The 22,131-nt window shown below is 43.0% G+C and overlaps 1 protein-coding gene across 6 annotated transcripts in view; it reads left to right on the top strand.

Moving 5' to 3' along the window:
- TANC1 (tetratricopeptide repeat, ankyrin repeat and coiled-coil containing 1) overlaps positions 1–22,131 on the top strand; it is a 244,458-nt gene that overhangs the window by 20,804 nt on the left and 201,523 nt on the right. For 3 of the 6 annotated variants that reach the window (XM_080669581.1, XM_080669576.1, XM_080669578.1), the window contains exon 2: positions 9,823–9,908. The exons of the other annotated variants lie outside the window; for them this stretch is intronic. The gene's annotated coding sequence lies outside the window, so the exon portion shown is untranslated. The remainder of the gene's footprint in view (positions 1–9,822; positions 9,909–22,131) is intronic. 6 annotated transcript variants of the gene reach the window in all.

The raw sequence follows: 22,131 nt of genomic DNA, 5'->3' as shown, positions 1-22,131 counted from the left end.
CCCAGTGTTGTGCCGTGGTTCTCCCTACCTTTTTGAATAGCTGCTGTTTTGTGGAACACGGTGGTTCCTTTACCATTGGCCCCGGAAGCACTCTACCTCAGAACTCTCCATCATAGCTGTCTGGTTTTCTGGGTTGAGGTTTATTTCTTTCTAGACCCTTGGGGCAGGTTAGCCTCTTTGTCACCACAGTGCAGGGCACAGGAAAACGGCTCAGCAAGTATTTTTGAAGGAGTGGATGTTCCTTTTGGACTTTACAAGAGCATTTTATGGTAAAGATGGTAGATATGGTTGTTTTGAGCCCAGGAAAGAAATTTAGGTTAAGTACTCTTCCCAAAGTCACACGCAGCTACCTGTAAGGGGCTGAACTCAACCACAAGTTCAGTTCTCCTAAGTCCCTGTTCCTCTTTTCTTTTTTTAAACCCTCACCTGAGGATATGTTTTTATTGATTTTTAGAGATAGAGAGAGAGAGAGAGGAAGGAGAAGGGTCGAGGGGGGAGGGAAGAGGAAGAAGGGGGGGAGGGAGAGAGAGAAAGAGATGCGAAACAAAGCGATCCATTCCCTCTCACACTCGCCCCCAACAGGGGATAGAACCTGAAACCTAGTTATGTGCCCTGACCAGGAATCGGAACCTGTAACCTTTTGGTGTATGTGACAACACTCCAGCCAACTAAGCCACCCATCAGCCAGGGCTTCCCCTGTTCTTAAAATCAGAATTTTCAGTTGGTTTTGCTGGGAGAAGAGATGGCTAGGTTTCATTTAGAGTGAGTGAACAGGACTTTGACCTTTTCATGAAATTTCATTGCTCTGGTATGTAGAATCTGATGGTAAATGAACTGGGGTCAAACCCAAGCAACATCTTTAGCAAGTTGTATGACCTTGGGCAAATCACTTAACATATCTGGGTATTAGTTTCCCATCAGTTGAACAGGTCTAAAGTGCATGTGGACACCTACTGACCTCCACGGGGCTGTCATAATACATAGGAGGTTTTAAGGTGTCACCACGGTAGGTGTTCACTGAATGTAACTTTTTTCCCTGATGGTTTGATGAAAAAGAATAATGCCAGTGTGGGTAAGGATGATGGGTGGATTAGTACTGTCACACAGTGTTGGGATAATAAATGGGGACAACTATTATGGAGGGCAACCGTCAGTGTGCTAATTTAAAACATGCCAACTCATTGACCCAGAAATTCTAGCTCTAGTAATATATGCTAAGGTAATAATTATACAAACACATAAAGTTATATACGTGGGTATTCATTGAAGGATTGCTTCATAACAACCAAAAGTGGGGAAATCAAATGTTTACCTCAAAAGGAGCTTAGGGGAAAACCTTGCCACCATACAATGAAAAAGTAAGGAACTTCGTACAAGACAAGAGGGAGCTGAGGGAAATGATATGGAAAGATGTCTTCTAATTACAGTTGTTGAAAATAACAGCAGGTTACGAAATAGTATGCATGCTGTAATCACATTTATGCCTGTCTCCCCCTTCAAAGTATGTATTAAGTAATTATTTGACACATTTAAGGGTCTATGTGCAGGTTCTAGGCTAGGCCTCTTTAAATGTATTTGTGTACGTAGAAAAAAACTCTGCAAGCTATTTGGATGGTAGGATTGGACAATTTTTCCTATTTAAAAGTTACTTGTATACTATTTTTTCATTACTTACATATTTTGTTAATGTAAGAAAACATTCAAAACTGTGAAGAATTTTTGTGGGTTTGAGCCAAACTGTCGACAATTGCCAGGAAGCATAATCTCAATGTATTGGGATAATGCTCCAGAGAATGGTGGTTTTTCACCTTGTTTTATACATGACAATCAAAGAAGGAGATGTCAAGTGGATTACGTGAAATCCATTGGTGATAGATCAGGGAGGCAGGAAAAAGCAAAATGGGGAAACCTCTGGGATTGTATAAAAAGTAAAATGATAGACACATACTTCTTTTACACAGTTGGGTACATGACAGTTGACAGCCAACAATTAACAAGATAACTAACAATGAGGGAATTTGTGGTCTGCACCCATTTGTTGGCCCTGAGGGGTCCAGAAAAGGGGAAGTGACAAGTTACCCTGACATCCCATAGATATGTTATCTTAGATGCAAAAAGACAATAGGCTTAGTAAAGACCCAAGTTGATCTTTGTTCAGGAAGATACTGGCCTAGGACATGACTACTCATTATAAACTGCTTTTTAATTAAAAGGTTTTAATTTCAGACCATCCTTTGTGGTTGCTTTAGGTCTCTTAAGTTTGCAAGGCCGTCACGCAGGCCTTCCCTGAGTTAGGTTAGCATGTGGCCCTTTTTTGTCCACACTTTTATAATACATATTTAAAAAACACACACACAAACATTTTCCTCTCCTCTTAAAAATACAGGTATTTCCTTTCTCCCCATCTCCAAATTTCAACCCTCAAACTTGCTTCTTAAAATTTTAAAAGGTTAATTACTAAAGTTCTCTAGTGTTTCCCCCCCCCCCCTCTAAATATAATATACCAGAGGCCCGGTGCATGAAATTCGTGCGCGGGTACAGTCCCTAGGCCTGGCCTGTGATCAGGGCCATCTTCCCCACTGCCTACAGCGGGCCCCGGCCCCCGCCACCACCCACCCCCAGTTCCTCACCATCGGGTGATCGGTGCCCGATGGCAGGGGGAAGGGACCTAGAGGTCGGCTGTTCCGGCCCACTCATCGGCCCCGTCCCTGCTGCAGTTCACCCTCTGTGTGTGGGGCGACCAGCAGGGCAGGGGCCTTGGCCTGGCACTGCCCGCATCCCCCACCACCCACCCCTGGTTCCCCATTCACTACCAGGCGATCGGAGCCTGCCCGCCAGGGAAAGGGACCGAGAGGTGGTCAGTGCACTTCATAGTGACTGGTCCAGCAGTCGCTCTTTATTGTATAGGATTGTCTTTTATCCTGAGTTGCTTTTACTCCTTAGCAAGTAGCATTTGAGTGCCTTCTGTGTGAATGAATATGCTGAGGTTTGGCATTAATACTGCAAACATCTGTGGGGTGGATTTGACAGTATCACTCTAAATCACCTAAAGAGTGCTGAAGAAGTTAACTCATTTTAATATGAGAAACTCTTCCGGTGGTTTAGAAAAAGTAACTGGTGTACTTGACATATCTAGTTTTAACTTTCCAGGAGGATTTCTATCTCAGGATAATGGAGATTAAACTGTCAGTGAGTCCTAACCTTTTTTTCTTCCATGGTTTATACATCACAAAATAGAACTGTTGTGTTATTTGCAATTAATGGTAGAAGGAGAACCGCTTTTGGGGGAAGGGTGGAGTGAGTGGAAGAGGAGGAGAAAAATAGAGGAAGAGGGTAATATAGTTTAGAATGCAAACTAAATTAGTCCTCATTGAGAATGAAAAAAGTCAATCTCGATGTTTATGTCTCAATTTGAGATCTTCATATAGCCCAAAAGTTTTTATTATTTTAGATTTGCAATCTTTTTTTTTTAACTTACAAATTATAATTAAGTTGATTTATTTGTGGGCTTTATAATATTATTTTACTAAATTGAAAGTTGTTAAACTATTGCATTGGGGCTTGAATATGCTTTTAGATTTTTAACTTGAATTCTTGGCATCATGTCAATTATATTGTAAAAGAACTATTTTGAGAAAACTGATTAGATTTTTTAGAAGTGATACTAAAGGTATGTTTAAGTCTGCTTTTGAGTTTGTTGACACATAGGGCACCACTCTAAGTGGAAAAAATACATGCTTGGATCTCGACAGAGCTGAGTACTTATAAATTTTGCTAGTTTGGAATTGAGTGGCCATTTATGGGGCTAATCCTCCCTTCTCTTGCTGGCTGTGAAGACTAAGAGAGAATGTGCATAAATCACCTGCTGCCTTGTATAGTTAAATGTTCAGCAAATACTAATTCCTCCTAAACTTTCATTGTTGGTATGGAGATTCCCAGGGTGTGTTGCCACTGTGTTGGTATAAGGTTGTCCTGTAGCTCTCTTTGCGTTTGCACCTGTGTGGGATCTGTTCTCGAGGTGGCGGCTGGTGGGCACAGGGCTGTGCATGAGAAGCTGGGAGTTGGTCATTATTGCCGTTGTACTTTTTCAGTGTAATGGATGGTTACCATGTGTTCATTTGTGCTACTCTCTTTTATAAAGCACTTTTTACAAATAGGGATGGGAGTGTAAATTCCAATGTAAAATGTTAAACTTTGAAAGCCCAGAGTTAGGCTCCTGTTATCAGCCACTTGAGTGTTTTCAAATCTCTAGAGGCTAACCAGATCCTATTAGGTAATCCTCCCCATACTTACCCCCTGAGCGCCTTGCCAGAGGGCGGATTGCCAGAGGGCAGGGCACTTTCAAGTGAAGCTGACTTGTGGCTGTCATTGCTGAAGGTCTTCCTTGGATTTTTATAGAAAGGGATAATGAGAAGACTTCTAAGTGAATGGGGAGGGGGGGTTAATACCAGCTCCATTGACACTGCTTCCCGCCCCGAATTTAAATCTTTCCTGCCCTTTATCCATCCATGCCCTACATTTCTCAGGATGCTTCCTAGACACTCTCAGTTCCACTCTTACACTTCTGTCTCTATAGTAAGCATATTAGCACAGGAACCACTGTCTTTGCCTTTTATATGTTAGTTTCAGGTTATAGCTGACCCAAGGCTCCACCAGCCATGCAATTTTTGATCACATTTCTTTGCATCTTCTACCTGAATGTGATGTGGAACTTGGTACACAGCTGCTGATGTTGTTTCTTCCTGTTTGGTCCAACACCTGTCTTAGGAGAATCCTCTGTAAAGTTGCCCACACAACAGTCACTCAGTCTTCTTTCCTTTAATTTTAATTACAAAGTAAGGCAAAAAGGAACACAAAAAATAATTTTTTGGCATGTGTCCTTTCAATGCTTTCTTTTCATAGACATACACATATATTACATATGTTCAATGATACACTGTACTTTTTATTGTATAGTTTGCTGTTTTTACATACACACACCTATGGTGCATATTAACTCATCTTGTATGTATTTTATAAATGATTTCTAATGATTTCATGTATTTCATATTCCAGCCTATAGGTGTAACATAGTTTTTTTTTAACTATTTACTTATTATTGAATATTATTTTTTAAAAATAATATTGATTTTATTGATTTCAAAGAGGAAGGGAGAGGGAGAGAGATATAGAAACAGCAACGATGAGAGAGAATCATTGATTTTATTGATTTCAGAGAATCATTGATTGGCTGCCTCCTGCATGCCCCCGACTGGGGATGGAGCCTGCAACCTAGGCATGTGCCCTGACCCAGAATTGAACCATGACCTCTTGGTTCATAGGTTGATGCTCAACCACTGAGCCACGCCGGCCAGGGGGCTAAATTTTAAATAACACTGGAATGAGCATTCACTTTCCACAGTTATATTGAAAGAACTCCAGCAATTAGACTGTGTTAAAATCAACTTACCATAGTAATTTAAAAAATAAATTTGTATTTGGCTCAGTGGACAGAGCGTCAGCCTGCGGACTGAAGGGTCCCGGGTTTGATTCCAGTCAAAAGGGCACATGTCTGGGTTGCGGGCTTGGTCCCCAGTAGGGGGCCTGCAGGAGGCAGCCGATCAATGATTCTCTCTCATCATTGATGTTTCTATCTCTCTCCCTCTCCCTTCTTCTGAAATCAATAAAAATATATTTTAAAAATTAAATAAACAAATAAATTTGGAGAATCTGTCCATTTTATTAGTATCTGAGTTATCACGTTGTGGGGTACACTTAGAAATAAGTGTTAAAGTACGAAGGATAAAATAAAACATGTAGACCATTAGAAAGCAATGCCAGGTATTTAAATAGACTGCTTCTTTAGATAAAACAGGCACTAGAGAACTTAAGCAGACAACCTATGCATCCATCAGCCCATGAATGAGTAAAGAAAATGTGGTATACTAGTATATAAACAATGGAATAACATTTAGCCTTAATAAAGAAGGACATCTGTCATTTGTGACAACATGGATGGAACTAGGGGGCATTATGCTAAGTGAAATGAGTCAGACAAAGACGAACACTGCATGTTATTTATATGTGGAATCATTAAAAAAAAAGTCGAATTCATAGAGACAGTGGAAAAGTGGTTACCAGGGGCTGGGGGAAGAGGAAATAGAGAGTTTGGTAGAAGGTTACAATTATAAGATGAATAAGGTCTGAGGACCTAATGTATAACATGGTGACTATAGTTCATAACACTGTATTGTATAATTTAAATGTGCTAAGAGAGTAAAATTTAAATGTTCTCATCAAAAAAGTAAATATATGAGCTGGATTTGTTCATTAACTCGGGAGGAATCCTTTCATAATGTCTATGTATTATTAAAACATCACATTATACACTGTAAATATCTTCCAATTTTATTACCAGTTATATCCCAATAAAGCTAGAAAAGAACTTTATGCAGGAACTGTATACAAATTAAAAACAAAAAGCCAGAGAGGGGTGTGTGTCCCAGGGGGAATGCAGACTGACAAAAGAGGCTACCTGATTTACAAGTATGACATAACCTCAGCGCAGGGGGTGAGGACAAAAGGCATGAACCTAAGTAACTGGAAAATGGTGTTTTGACCAGACACTGGAAGACTAAGGACAACAGGAACTGTACTTTTACACTGTACCCTAGTTGGTAAGCTTGTTTCTCATGGACGTACAGGTTAACGATTCTGAAACTACTTTACATGTATTCAGGAGTCGAAGAAATAAGTAAATGGATGGTGGATGGTGAGCTGGATTTCCCACTGTCGGAGAGGGACGTTACAGATAAGCAAGGGCCAAAGGCTGCAGTGAGTCAGGTGGTGCTAGGTTAGAGTGGAGACATCAGTATGCGGTTATGTTTAGCTTAGGATAGATACAGAAGTCATTATAGATGTGTGCTGCAGACATGGGTTAGTATACAACAGTGCATTTCCTGGATCTGTCCACTGAGAGGGCTTGGAAGCAATGACACCCAGAAGCAACAACATACCCAGATCTTGGTTTCTAAATACCATTCTCCAATAAGAGTAACCAGGGCTCCTTGGAAAAATGGGTAATTATAGGTACAGAGCATCTTGTATTGCCAGAATATAAGGAAGTGCTAAAAAAAACAACAAAGGATGTGGGCATGTCAAGAGGAATAGGAGCCAACCCTCAGAGAGCTCCTAATAGCCAAAGCGAGAGTGATTTAAACAACAAAATACACAGTGTAGTCCTACATTATAACCCAAAAGAGTGAAATAAATATATATAAATTTATGTAGAGAGGAGCCATCTTCCTTGTGGAAGAATCCCCTCCCCCCTAAAAAACAAAAAGACAAAAGCCTGTTTCAAATGGAACTTCTGCCCGGCTGCCGTCCAGCGCTTGCCAGGGGCTCAGAGTTGACACTGTCCATCCTGCTCTGCTGATCACAAAGGAGGAAGAAAAGTTGGAGAGGATGTAGGCTATGCAGGCACTTGCAGAGGTGATCACGGATATATGTGATTAGGGCACCATGCTTGACTGAGGTGGATCTGTGCTTGGGGGCATGGGGCCATTGTGGGGTCCCAGGAAATAGCGGCTGTTTTCCTGCCACGTGTTTCCAATACCTGCTCTGGCATTAACCAAGGTGGGCAGCTTTCAAGACAGCGGGAAGGGATGGCGGGTCTGGACAGGGATGGTGCTGAGCGTTCACGCTGTCAGGTATAACGCCCAAGCCTCCCTTCCCACACCATTCTTCCCTCACCCCTGGTCCTCTGGGAAGATAAATAGAGCCGGAAGGGGGTAGGAGGACTGATCAGCTCATCAATCAGGAGAGTGTAATTATACGAAAAGGACAGAAATCACTCCCCGAAGGCCACAGACTTGGGGATCTGCCCAGAAGAGGACTTTACAGCTGCTAACAGTAGCCCTATTCAGCTTGGGCGCATAATGATTTTAAAACTAATCAGGAACCAAAGCCGGAGGCCGGGGACAAACACAAATATCTTCTTGACAGAGCACACATCTAGATTTTGTCGGATAGGAAGTTGCTGAGGAAGGTCAGAGTGATGTCATGGTGTACGCCAAGCTTTCATCCTAAACCGATGGGCCCCCGGGGCGCCATCTACAGTTCCCCAGGGCCCTTCGAAATGACATCCTATAAAATAAATCGTAAGTTAGTTTCCAGAAATCAGTATGGAAGCCATACATGAAGTAAAACTAAACAAAGCAAGGAAATTTCCACCGGAGTTACTCGCTTCCTCTTCCTCCCTTGCCTTATAAATAGACCTGAGACTTATAATGATGGTCAGTTTTCTTATTTAGGACTTGAGTATCGTTGCCTCCCTAAGTAGCCGTCCAAAGTAAACTTCCCTTTCTGCTCTTCAGCCTGGACAACAGGGCTTATTCCTACCTAAGCCAGTGTCAGCTGGATATCTTTCATAAACTGCTATTTTAGGTTTTTTGTTTTGGTTGAGGAGGAAGTAGTGTTTTGTTTTGTTTTTTTCTTTCATCAAAGGAATACTTGTTCTGGGAAGGCAGGGGGAGGGATGTTTCTCAATCTAGATCAGAGGAAGAAAATGTATGGCATCATGTGCAAGTGGCTGGTTATGAATCTTAATCGGTCATGTTTTTAATAAAACATTTTAATAAAACACTGCAGGGCTGCTGTGCTCATCCTTTGATTTATTCAATAGTTATTGCCCTACTGGGCTGGGCCCTTAGGATTCGCAGTGGACCCTGAAGCCTCTGTTCTCAGGGAGAGACACAATCAGAGGAAGTGGCCCAGTGAGGTTTGCAGAAGTTAAAGGAATCTGAGGAAGAGTGAGGGGAGATTTCCTGGAGGAGGTGGTTCTTGAGCTTCATCTCAAGGGCGTAGCTAGGTGAGGCCGTGTGGGTGGGGCAGAGAGGACAGCTGAGGCGTGGAAGGTAAACAGTGAGTGTGTGTGTGTGTACAAGATGGGTGAGTGTGGAGGCAGCGTGGAGACAGGAGGGAGCTGCAGGAGGGGCCCATGGGAAGGTTGATGGGAAGAGCAGTGAAGGGGAGAAGCCAGGCTGTGCATGTATCTGCATGGTGGGTCAGGAACAGGGGCAGGAAGTTAGTGCTGGGATGTCACACTGGCTGGGCTGGTTTTCTGGTTAAAGGGAGGAGAGGGCCTTTGTAGAGCAGGGTTGAAGGGAATGGTGGTGGCAGTTTGAGATGGTTGCTGAGGGGCATGGAAGGGGCCTTTTTTAGGATACTGAGGACCTTTCTGGGTCAGAGACATTCAAATGCAGTGAGTGGTGTGACTTCCCTTGGCTTTGGGAACGTTCGGTCCAGGGTTCAGTGTGGGGACGCTGAGGTGTGGTATTGATTCCCACGGGTGAGACAGAAGAAGAGGGTTGCAGAGAATGGAGGGTGTGACAGGGTTCTGAGTCAGATGATCAGTGATGGGGTCCACACTGCTAGGAAATGAAGACGGGGACACACTCCAGGGCGTGGGTGGCTGTGAGCACTATAAGGACGGGAGGTTAAGAGTGTTGAGTTGTGCCCTCTGACTCTAAGGTGTGGCCCTGGGAATGGCAGACTAGAATCAGGAGCAAGGGTTAGAGGGTCACGAGCAGTGAGGGTGCCAGGAACTGGAGCCCCTCGGTGCTGTGTGCTGCGCTCTGCTCTCAGTGCTTCGAATTGCTCATTCAACAGCAACTCTGTGAATAGGTGCAGTTACTACCCCCATTTCTATGTGAGGAAACTTTACCTCCCAAGAGCTTAAGTAATTGCCCGAGTCACATAGTTAATAAGTAACAGGATTCTAATCCGGGTGTCCAGGCCCCTTCAACCACCCCCTTCTTCACTCCTGTGCTCTTGTTGCTTTAGGAGCGCTGACCTCTGGCTGAAGAGAAAATTGAGAACGAAGTCTCTCTCCCATTTCTTTCCCAGTGAACAGAAGTTACCAAAAATAGGTAGGTGCCAGTGAGAACTCTGAGAGCCTCCAAGGAGGCTGAATTTTTACATGAGGATGGAAGAGAAATGGTCTCAGCCAGCACCTCCCAGTGGAGAGAGGCCCTGTCAAAGGGCTGAGAGGGGATGGCAATTTAGTATTTAAAGGGTGCAGTTTCCGTTTAGGAAGCTAAGAAAGAGGTAGATGGTGGTGATGGCTGCACAACAATGTGAATGTTCTTAATGCCACTGGAGTGTGCACTTGCTAAAGTGGATACATTTAATGTTGTGTGGATTTTACCACCATAAAAAATTAAAAGGTGATGGAGGGAGAAAATGATAATTGCTACCATTTATGAAACCTTTTTCTGGTACGAAATGGGAACTTATTAAATATATGACTGTATGTTGGGGGTTTTGCTAAATGCTTTATGCATATTTTTCATTTAAACCCTGCTGGACAGATGCAGGCGGCATCTCAGGTTTGAAGAGATTAGTCAACTGGTCCAAGGTCATGCATCCAGAAAATGGTAGAGACTGGTGCTGCCAGATCCCTCTGACTCCAAAGCCTTTAGTAGTAGCCCCTAGGAATTTAACAATAAAAAGAAGTTTCCAGAGTCTGTAGTGGAGAAGGGAGAGGGAGGGGTTGTTGGCATAGGGCTGGATGAGGAGGGGAAAGGGAGGGGGAGGGAGCAGCAGGACCACAGGATTGAGAGGTCGGATGCAAGGACAGTCCTCTGGTGTCCAGGCTGTGCTTGAGCTGTGAGGGGGCTGGTGGGAAGTCCAGGTAACACTGACCTGGTCTTAGAAGGAGGTTGGGGCTCCAGAGAAGCATCGGGCCCGGTATTGGGGGGATATGTCTGCTGTCTTCAGACAGTCTTGTTGGTAGAAGATTCTTCCCAGATTGGGACCTGTAGTGGGAGGTGTGGACAGCGCAGAGATAGGGCTAGCCTCTACCTACTTTCTCCTTCCTTCCTCCTTCCTTCCCTCCTTCCTTTTCCCTCCCTTCCTCCCTCCCTCCCTCCCTCCCTCCCTCCCTCCCTCCCTCCCTCCCTCCCTCCCTCCCTCCCTCCCTCCCTCCCTCCCTCCCTTCCTTCCTTCCTTCCTTCCTTCCTTCCTTCCTTCCACCCATACGTCTGAAATCAACAACCTGAAGTTGAATTTAGGGGCATGAATATGGGGAGGAGGCAGTGGTGCAGAGGACTGACTGTTTTTCTCACGCGGACAGCAGATTCCAAGGGTGAGGTCAGACCATAGCCAACTCCCTGGCTTCATAGCCGATCAGCGAACGGCCGCAGATTTTCTTTCTTTTTAGCAGAATGGTATAAAACACATATATTAGGAAATAGACTTGACCTGGCTCCCCCCTAAGTTTTTGAGGTTGTAACCTAAGACTCCTAAGGTGTATCCTGTCTTGAGGGGTGGCCAGTGGCACTTGTGACCCCTGGCTGGAGATGCGGGCCTGTGCATATATTTGAGTTTGGTGAGGTGTTTGTGAAGTGATCTTAGCTGTTTATGAGGGAAGTGCTCCTTTGAGAGTTCCTGTTATCATTTTACTTCTTGTGTTTACTTTGGATCCCGCAGAATCCTTTCAGTCTCCTGCTGGTGGTTTTAGATTCTGCACTGAAAGGCAGGCTGCTTGAGCAATGCTTGCTGTGTCAGTGGTGGCCATGGAGAGTGAGGCCTGTGATCATGATTACATAATAACGCTGAATAAATAAAGAGATGTTCTCCTGGCACGTCCTGGAAGGGCAGTCTGGGAGCCAGCATCACTAGGGATTCGGTTGCTCTGCAGTTAAATTTTGCAGCTGTCAGATGCGCAGCAGCAGCTGAGCCGTAACCTCCAGGTGTAAATGGACCTTCATCAGCATCATCAGAAAGTGAGTCCTGGGAGGATCCAGTGCAGCAGGATGCTGCTCTCTACCAAAAGTCGTTTGCAGAACCTTGTTCCTGGATGTAATACGTTTTACCCCAGTAGCTGGCTGGATCTACAGAGCTTTGTTCTTTTCAAGAAAAGGTAGAGAGTCAATAAGCTTGCTGGCACCATTTCTGATGAATCATTTAACTGTCCCCTTCTCTGCCCTTTTTCTCCGGCTGAGAAACATTTGGGGCTTAGGTACAATAAGGCAAATTTGATTTCCCTTAAAATGAAACTAGGCCTAAGATAATGATGACTAAGGTAGCCCTTAGTTTAGTGAAATAATAATGGCTAACATCATAATGAGTGTTCATCTTCTGGGCCAGTGCCTTCCTGGTGTTACCTCAGGCTCCTTGAGAACAGGATCTTTTCTTTTGTTCACTGCTGTATCCCCCAGCCCAGTGAACAGGGTAGGGACCCAATGGATGGCCTGAATGCGATAAGGATTCTGAGGCACAGAGAGGTTAAACGGCCAGCCCATGGCCACACATTAATAACAGGTTCCTAGACAGTAGGTAGAAGAAGAACGTGGAAGGCACAGAGCATTATGTCCTCAGAAACCTCTTCTTGAAAACATTACTTACTATGATTTTAAAGTTGGCTTAAGTTTCGCAAAGTAAATTTCTCCATTGATTAAAAACATGATTTTTTAAAAACTTTATTGTTGAAAGTATTACAAATGTCCCCCATTTTTTTCCCCTTTGACCCTCTCTACCCTGCTCCCGCCCCCTCCTCAGGTCTTCCCCACACTAATGTTTGTCCATGGGCTATGTGTATATACATATAAGTTCTTTGTTTAATCTCTTCCTGAATTTTTAAAATTAATTTTATTAAAATGAATATTATATGATATAGTTTTATAATTATAATGTTATGAGGACTAAATGAGAAACAACTTAGCATAGTGCCTGTACTTTGTAAGTGCTATATTTGTTTGAAAATTTTCCTTGAGTGTCATTTATTTTTAAAAGGATTTTTGTTTACTTGGGTTTCTTTTTGAAGTAAAGACTAAAACTTTTTTAAACTATGAAGACTATCTTTAAGAATAGTCTTGAATGAGAAAATATAAGTCAAAGATATAATAGGAAAGCTAAGAGTGAGGTCTGATTTTAGTAATAAGATTATGTTACCATCTGAACACTGCATGAATACAAAATATTTTATTAGCCAAACAACTAGAATAAACATTTTAGAAAGAGTTGTCCATAGAGCACCAAAATTACGTATTATAAGAGGATGTTAGTGTTTAGCCCAGTAGCCTAAACATTTTTGACATAGCAATCCTATCAATAAAATGCTTTTTGCTTATACCTGCCACATTTATATATATTTATGAATTATAATCACAAATTGTTTGCAGTTAAGCTATTTGCATTATAAAATACACAAAAATAGAAATAAAAGAATTAAGTGAACACAATAAGACATTCTAGTATTTCTTTCTTATCCAGGAGATCACCTATACCTTCCTCTTTTTATCTGTTTTAGAAGGACTGAAAGTAATCTAGAGAAGAAAGCACGTGGCACTTTTTGAGGGAGGTTTGCTAGTTTTTTGGACTGATATATGGATGAGAAATTGACAGAGAGGTAGACCATCAGGCAGACTGAGTGTAGGATGTTTTGGGGCGTAAACTAGAAGGCTCTCCCTAGCCATCTGCTTGAAAACGTTCGTGAGGTGGTCACACTCCTACAGATTAAAGTGTCCCTGATAGAATGGTCTAAATGCTTCCTCCTAACTAACTATGCCAGACATGCTGGAGAAAAAGATATATAGTTCATATGTGAAGTATGCAAAATTGCTTGTAAGTTTGAAAGGTATTCCAGCTATTTGAAAGGAATAGACCTGAACGGAGTGGCAGGGAAGTCAGGTTAATCATTTGGAAGCGAGAAAATGGAAATAAGGTGAAGTCACTGGACTTGACTTTGGCAGGAGCTGTGGGTGGGTAGAGGGGCAGGGAGGTGGCCACTCTGATTGCAGCCCCAGGAGAGATTAGGGTAAAGGCTCCGGAAGGGCAGGAGCAGAGGGCCTGGAGTGGGGCACTGACTGTTGTTGTTGTGGGATATTTGGCGGTAAACTAGTCTTAGTTTCCCTACAAATTAACGTTTTCTGAGACTGTCAGATAGTTCACCTGCTTTTGGATTAAAAGCTCACACACGAAGGGATCAAGTTAACAAACCACTGTTTGGGTGCCTGGGAGAGTCCTGTGGCAGCACCCAAAGTCGACGCCATCAGCCTGGTGGCATCGGTGCCCACCTCAGGCCAGTGGGTGGTGATGACTTTGAATGGATTTGGGAGGATGGTTGGGGTAGACCATCATCTCCAGTTTTCTGTTATCTCTGGGACTGGGTTAAACTGCTATGAAAAGTTGGGAATTCCAGACAGATTTAGAATCCAAATGATTGTTTCTGGAGGAACTAAGAGCAGACTGGAGAAAGAAATGATAGATTGGGCAAAGTTTCATTTGAAATTGTGCAAAACTATGTACTTAGTACTGAACAGAAAGTGGAATCTGAGAGCATCTCAACAGTGATGGCATTTTATTGAGTATCCATAAATTAAATACTTAAGTGCTATTGGAGTATATTCTGCAGAGCATTTCACAACAAGAGAGAAAAAAACCTCTCCTGAAAATAGATGGGCCGGATAGTAAAGAACGAGTAGAAATAGCAAATACGGACTTTTATGGGTACCTTTCATTCCCTTAGCAACTTCCTTAAAAGATGGGGTAAGTTTTCGTAAATGACAGTTATAATATCATTCAGAGAACAGCAGTAGTAAATATTTCTGTCCTTAATTCTGTGTAAAAGAGGCTTAGTCACACTCGATATCAACTGGTTGATGAGTTTGTGGCTTTGATGGTGGACCTGAGAAACTGGGATAACTGGCAGATACTTAGCAGTGACTGGGATAGAATTAGAAACTGATAAAAATAAGGATTTGGGGTTGCCGGGAGTCCTTGAGAAAAGTGACCTCACTAAGAGTGACTCAAGGAAAAGTTATACTGACTTCAGAAACGTGACTCATTAGGGGAACACAGCTGCCCTTCCTCACCCTTTGAATGAGAAGCCGTGGGAGCGAGAGCCGAGGGCCTGGCCTAAGGCGGGCATGCCTGTAAACCCTGCGAGTCCTCCTCCCCATTGTTGGTACACGTGGCTCCAGTGTACGGATTATAACCTGTCAGTTCTATTTCAAGGATGTGGGGAGGAACAACATTCTGAAGTATATGTTAGCACAAGTAATGAAAGCTTTAAAATTTTTTTCTTCTGTGTGACCTTTGGCTGGTCACTGACTCACATTGGGTCTCAAATTCCTTGTCTCAAGGTAAAAGAGAGGTATATTGGAATAATCAGAGCCCTTTTGGGTTCTAAATGAGAATGTCCACTTGGAATAGATGAAGGTGGGAGGTGGCATTAGATAGCACTACCTATGTGTGTGTTCCAGGTACATGATGTGCAATAGTTAATCCACATTATTTCATTCACTGTAAGCCATACATACGAGGTAGGGATATCACTATTTCCATTTTGCAAACGAGGATGAAGAACATGGACAGGCTCACTCAGCATCCACTACTTGAGTGGCTGAGCTGGAATACCCTGAGAAGTGGTTCTAATAGCAGAAGCAGTGATCATCTGTGCTTTGAATGAAATGAAAAAAAGTCAGTGTTTTGGGTATTAGAATTGTTCTATTTTCCCAGAGTTTACTTAGAAGTAAAACTTTTAAAGATACCAAGATATCAAATTCTGCCCCTCCAAGAGGAAAAACTCATTTTGGGGGGCGGTTATTGGGATTTGAAGGGGGCCAATAAATGACACCCCAGGTTTTCCTGCCAGTCTGAGTTCTGAACTGGTTCCGACAGAGACAGAAAAAAGAAGACATCAGGAATTCAAGTAGTATTTTTTTTTAAATGACAGAACTAATGTTGGAGAATATGACTTAAATACGTGTCAACAGTGGGCTTCCTAATGCTGAATTCCATGATCGCCGGGCTTGCCGGGCTGCTCACAGGTAGTGCTGGGCATGGAGGCCTGCGTCCATGCAGCCTGACTGTAGAAGACTGAAATGTGTGCATCCAGGCCAGCCTGGCACCCGGAAAGGGAGCGTGGCTGGGCCCCTGTCCTCAGCTTCAGTTCCTAAGCAGCAAGGGCTTCTAGGAAAGGGTGAGTGAGGGACCCAGAGAGAGACCTAGAGGTAAACCAGAGGCCTGCCCTCCACACGAAAGGAAACAGGAGCCAGGCCGACCCCTCCATCCCCTTTGCCTTCCCACCAGGAATAAATGCTGTTTTGCTCCCCAAAGCCAACAACCTTTTGGATGCATTGATTTTCTTCTATTGAGATCCCGGTTTTGTAAGAGTGAGGTTGGATTTAAAAACAAAACCAAAACAAAAAAAAAGCCATTAACCATATTGTTGCTGAGGCTGGTGTGGCTGTTGTGTCCATTTTAGTGGAAGTCAAATGTCCCAGCATAGATTCCTCACTCTGTGTTCTAAGAAAGTCACTGTAATTGAGTGTGCTGATAGCTTTGTCTTTCAGAAACTGAATTCAAACACGTTTGGAACTTTAAAATACCTTGGTATGTCTAGTGTTTTTTTTTTAATCCTCACTCGAGGGTATTTTTTCCTTTGATTTTTAGAGAGAGTGGAAGGGAGAGGGAGAGACAGAGAGAAACACCGATGTGAGAGAGGCATATCGATTGGTTGCCTCCCGCATGCCCCAAAACCAGGGCTGGGAGCCTGCAACCGAAGTACATGCCCTTGATCAGAGTCAAACCCAGGACCCTTCTGTCTGCAGGCCAATGAATGCTCTATCCACTGAGCCAAATTGATTGGGGCTAGGTTTTTATTGTTGAGAGATGGTGAAAAATGGGAAATTTCAGGCAAACCACACTGCCCCTTCCCATCTGGCTGTTGAACCTCTGCCCTGCAGGAGACCCAGTTTTTAAAGATGTTCTCTTCCCTCATGCGCCATTTTCCCTTAAGAGTAATGGAAGCTATTCAGACTGAATATTATTCTGGGCAACTCGCTTGTCATTTTCTAAAGGAACATTTTTATTCAACAAGTAAAACAGATTTGCCCAACTAAATTATTCATAGGAATTGCAAAACTTGTCATTTAGAGTGGATGTTGGGATATTCAGGTCATTTAGAAGGCTGTGGTTAAAAATAAAATGACCTAAATATATAGTTCTACTTTTTTTTTTTTTTAAGGGAAATTTAAGCTTTTAATTTTTGTTTGACATTGGTCCTAATTCTGTTTCTACTGGGAGTGCGAGTAGCTATGCTTTCAGGGTTCTGAAGAAAGACAATTCCTTCCTCTCTGTGGTCACTTCTCATCCAGTACGTGGCACTGTTCCCAGCCAGGCTGGTTAGGTTCTGTGTCCACTCTCCTCTATGATGGGTATATACCTATGTGAGCGACAGAGAAACTGGAGAAGGTGGTAAGCAAACTACTCCTCCAAGAAAAAGGTGAAGACAGATTGTTACTTGTTCTGATCATTGCTTTTTTATACTTGAGAGGAAGGAGCATTTGAAATGTGAACTTGTCCCAATCTGCTTTGGGGCAGTAACTGGAGCATAAAATGTTGAAAATAAATTATGTATTTAGGGAGATGAAACAGGCTGACATATTGAAGGCGTATGTACTGTATTGTGTTTGGTGGACAAAGCGGGGCAGTTATGTCATATCGCTGCAGTAAAATTGTGTCCCAGGGGGCTGAGACATAGAGGATAACACATTCCGATGTACCCAAACTTCACTGAACATGAGACCATTTATGATGTACTTGCCATTTGTCCTGGGAAAAAGTCCTATCTTAAAAGTTGGCTCTGCTCTTTTGCTGGTTCGATGACAAGTAAAGAATCTGATTTAAAATAAAATACATTCTTGGCCCTGGTTTATAGCCGTGTGGCCAATCTGCAATGCATTATACGGTCTCTGTGCCAGCTAGGTGGGAAGATCTTGAGGGAGACGTTAGAGAGGGTTTTAGATTTCTTCTGTAACCCGCTGTGCCTGACACCGTGCTGACAGGCTATGCAGCCTTTATCAATTTGGGTGTTGCTTTGTATCCTCTGGATTGGAGAGGCCCTTTAGGATTGGGTTGTGTCGAATCTGAGACCTCAAGGCTGGTGAATAGCTGTATTAGTGTGCTAAGGCGGCCATAGCAAAGTACCACAGACTCGGGGGCCTAGGCAAGAGAAGTGTGCTGTCTCCCAGTTCCAGAGGCTGGAAGTCCCAGACCAAGTGTTGAGGGAAGAATGTGTTCTCGGCCTCCCTCCTTGGCTTATAGATGACTGTCTTCTCCCTTGTCACATCACCTTTCCTCTGTCTACATCTGTCCCTGTGTTCAAATTTCCCTTTTTAAAAAATTATTTTTTTATTGATTTCAGAGAAGAAGGGAGAGGGAGAGAGGGATAGAAACATCAATGATGAGAGAGAGTCATTGATCGGCTGCCTCCTGCTCCCCCTGAACTGGGGATGTGCCCTCCTGGTTCATAGGTCAATGCTCAACCACTGAGCCACATTGGCTGGGCAAATTTTCCCTTGTTATAAGGACACCAGTCATACTGTGTTAGGGCCCACCCTGATGACCTCATTTTAACATGATTACTCTGTTTAAAGACCCTATCTCCAAATAAAATCGCATCCTGAGGTACTGGGAGATAGGATTTCAACATGAATTGGGGGTGGGGTGGGGGGCGGAGAGAGACACACAATTCAGCCCTTAACAGCAGCAGATCCTGGGGTTACCCTCTCTTCTCAGTCTCCTAATTCAGTGACTGTCCCGGCCTTGTTGAATATTTGCTGTTTGGTTTGTATGCAGCTTGGACAGGAAGGCCAAGTTTCCTACTCACAACAGAAGCAGCCATGCTCCCCAGGCCTGCCATGCTGGTTGGTGGACTGAAGCCATTTCTCAGATGGCGAGAGTTTTGCTCCAGGCTGTTTTTCCAGGTTTAAAAACATTTATCTTCTCCTGCTTTGATCCCTGGAGTATAAAAATACTTGCCGTTTGATGTACACATTGGTTTTAAAGAGATATAAACTGTGCACTTTGCCTATGATCTTTTCCCTGTCAGTCTTTTTGGAATCCTTTTTTTTTTTTTTTTTTGTCCTAGCAGGGGAAAATGATCCCCAGAGTTGGAGGGTTTAAATATAGGACTCACAGCCACCTGGGTAGCTGGTCTCTTAATTATCTGGCAGCAGTGAAAATCAAGGTACCAGGTAGTTCTCCCACTCGGCAAGTGTGGGTTGGTACTCAAAAGGTTAATTATTTAAAGGACAAAATAGATTGTTATATGATGAATTTTGAATTTTCAGTAATATTTAAAGGGATCTTTCCTGCCAAAAAATCATCAGTTTATTTAAGAAATTTCCAAGTGTAGTGCAGTCTCCTCTGAGAGAGAACTAGGTGCAGTTTGTCTGACTCAAGGTTCTAAACTCATTACAGGGAGGGTCCTGTAAATGTTTGGGAAGAAATACTTACAGTGGTTCTGGGTTGGAAGATTGCAAACATATACTGGTCATACCTTTGGGTTGTGTGTGTTTCTCAGGTTAAATGCAGTTTTCAAAATCGCTTTAAAATTGCTTGTATTTTACATATAGAAAGATATAATTTAATGAAGGACAGGTACCATAGAAAGTAGCGGTATGTAGAAATTTAAAAACAAGGTCCTGGTTGAAATGGTTTGGGGCATGCTCTTCTGCATGTTCATTTATAGCCTGGCAGGACTCGGGTGTGTGTGCATTTTGAGTGCTATTCTAGGACAGGCATGGAGATCAACATCTCTTGTCATGGTTGCCCAGCATCCCACAGCTCACAGGTAGCCATTTATACAGTGCTTGGCAGGAAGCCTCCCATTCTGTATATTTGTTGAGAGAAAAGAGAGAACGAGGTGTGTGTGTGGAGCATTTCATAGTGAAGGAAGGACAGCCTGGCTGCTGGAGGCAGGTATAAAAGTCCATCCCACCGGCTTCACACTGTATTTGCTACAGATGCATTCCCACGAGGCCCCAGGTTGAGAAGAAAGCCCACTGTTGTGCTGCACAGCTGTTAGAATAATTAGTATTGTTTTTTCCTAAACTATTATGGGAAATGCAGTACATAGTTGGCTTTTGAGCACATGAACTTATAGTGCATTTGGGGTCTTTGCGATCATTAACGACTTAATTCTAGCAAATAGCAGCAGGCCAAATTATGTTGGCGTGAGTACTTCATTAAAAAAAAATTGTGCTAAAAGATACATAGCAAATAAAAATGTTTATTATTATAAAAATGTATCTGAAACTTCTATGTTATTAACCAGTTCACCCCAATACATTTAATTAAAAAAGAGAAACAACAGTCATGTCATGCACTCAAACATTAAAAAAATAAAATATACATAACCAAATTTACATTTTAACCATTTCTTTTACATCCTTACCTGAGGATATAGTTCTGTTGATTTTTAGAGGGAGAGGAAGGAGGTAGAGGGAGAGAAAGAGAAACGTTGATGTGAGAGAGAAACATTGATCGATTACCTCCCCTTGTATGCACCCCCACTGGGGATTGAACCCACAATCCCGGCATGTGCCCTGACTGGGAATTGAACCAGCAGCCTTTTGGTGCGTGGGACAACACACACCGGCCAGGGCCATTTTAAACATTTTTTAGTGACTAATTCAATGGCATTAAGTACATTTAAATTATTGCACAGTCATCACTATCATCCATCCATCTGCACACCTTCTTCATCATTCCCAAGAGAGACTCTGTACTATTAAACACTGACTCCCCTTCCCCCTCTTCTCCTGCCCTTCTAACCTCTGTTCTACATTCTGTCTCTATGACTTTGCCTCTTCTAGGTACCTCACGTAAGTGAAATCTGTAATATTTGTTCTTTGTGTTCAGTGGGTCTAGTAATTCTCAAGTTGTATTTGAATAGCTTTTGCCATATGCCATTTTCTTTTTGATCATAACAAATTTCAGTACATCATGTTAGAGTGTTGAAGTTCTAGGACAGAAGCTCCAAATGCATGTGCCTTTAGGGACCAGAAAGTCATAACATCTAATATTTATAGAGCAGTTGCTGTGTATCAGGCACAGCTCTAAGCACAATTCCCCTCCCACCAGCTCTATGAGGTAAATGGTATTACTAAGCCAGTTTTGCAGATGGGAAACTGAGAGGTGAATTACTTGCTGAAGACAATAACATGACTAGTATGTGGCAGAGCAGAGATGCTAGTAGCCCAGTAATCTCTGCTCCAGAGCCTGAGCCTGAGCAGCTCCTTGATTATGTGCAGGAGGAGTGGGCAAAGGAACATGGTTAGAGCAGCCCACCCAGCCCCAGGGTCAGGGTTAAATAAGGGAGACTTGGAGGTAAAGGTGCCACTCGGCTACTGTAGGTTGCTGCTCAGTGGGAATGCGGGCTCAGTACCGCTGGCACTTCCACATTTCCAAGAGAAGTTAGAGCTCCTTATTCATGTACGACCTGTCAATTTCTAAGTGCTGGCAACCTAACTCAATCACAAACACCCAGCCTGTGAGCAGCTAGTTGGAGACCTTTGCTCCTGAGATTGCAAGATAACCTTTCACAAATCCAGGGCGCTCCCCAGTTTGTGCCCTGGGGACACTCTTCACTTGCATTGTTTGGACCCAGAGGCAGGGCCTTGCAGATCTTTGCTTCCCCAGCTGTAACTTCCATCTAGCAGTTTTCTGAGCATGCTGGGCAGGCGAGTCTTTCCAGCACTCCTGCTTTCTTCCCACCTGTTGCCAAGAGTTCACTGAGAGCCTAATTTGAAACAAAACAAAGCCAGTCGCTTTTGAGAGGCTTATATCCTTTCATGTAGAGCTTCATAATTTATTGTTTCATTTTGGGCTCCTTTGATTTAACAATGCTGATTAAAATTTAAAGTGTGTGTGTGTTTTTTTCCTTTCGAAAATCCCACAAAGAAATGCAAATATATGCTCTGTATAACACACGCAGACTTGAATCTCCGTGTTTTAATAATGGCTGCTGGCATTTTATGACATGCTTATGGCATGCTGGCCACTGTGCTAAGGATTTTACACACCTTACTTCTTTTAATTCATAATCAATTAAGAATATGTGGATTTAGTTTGAATTTTAGAATTGGAAGAGCTTGAACACATCTCATTCAATTTGCTGCCTTTGCATATGAAGCTGGTCAGGGACAATGAGTTTAAGAGACTAGTCCAGTGGTCGGCAAACCGCGGCTCGCGAGCCGCAGTTTACCGCTCTGTTGACTAATGAGTTTGCCGACCACTGGACTAGTCCAAGGTCATACATCTGTTTTATGGTACAGCCAGAGCCCTTTGGACACACACATC

Source organism: Plecotus auritus (assembly GCF_963455305.1).
Source record: "Plecotus auritus genome assembly, chromosome: 5".
In the NCBI taxonomy this organism is placed as follows: domain Eukaryota; kingdom Metazoa; phylum Chordata; class Mammalia; order Chiroptera; family Vespertilionidae; genus Plecotus; species Plecotus auritus.
The sequence above is the reverse complement of the archived record's forward strand: the minus strand, read 5'-3'. Positions and strand labels throughout refer to the sequence as shown.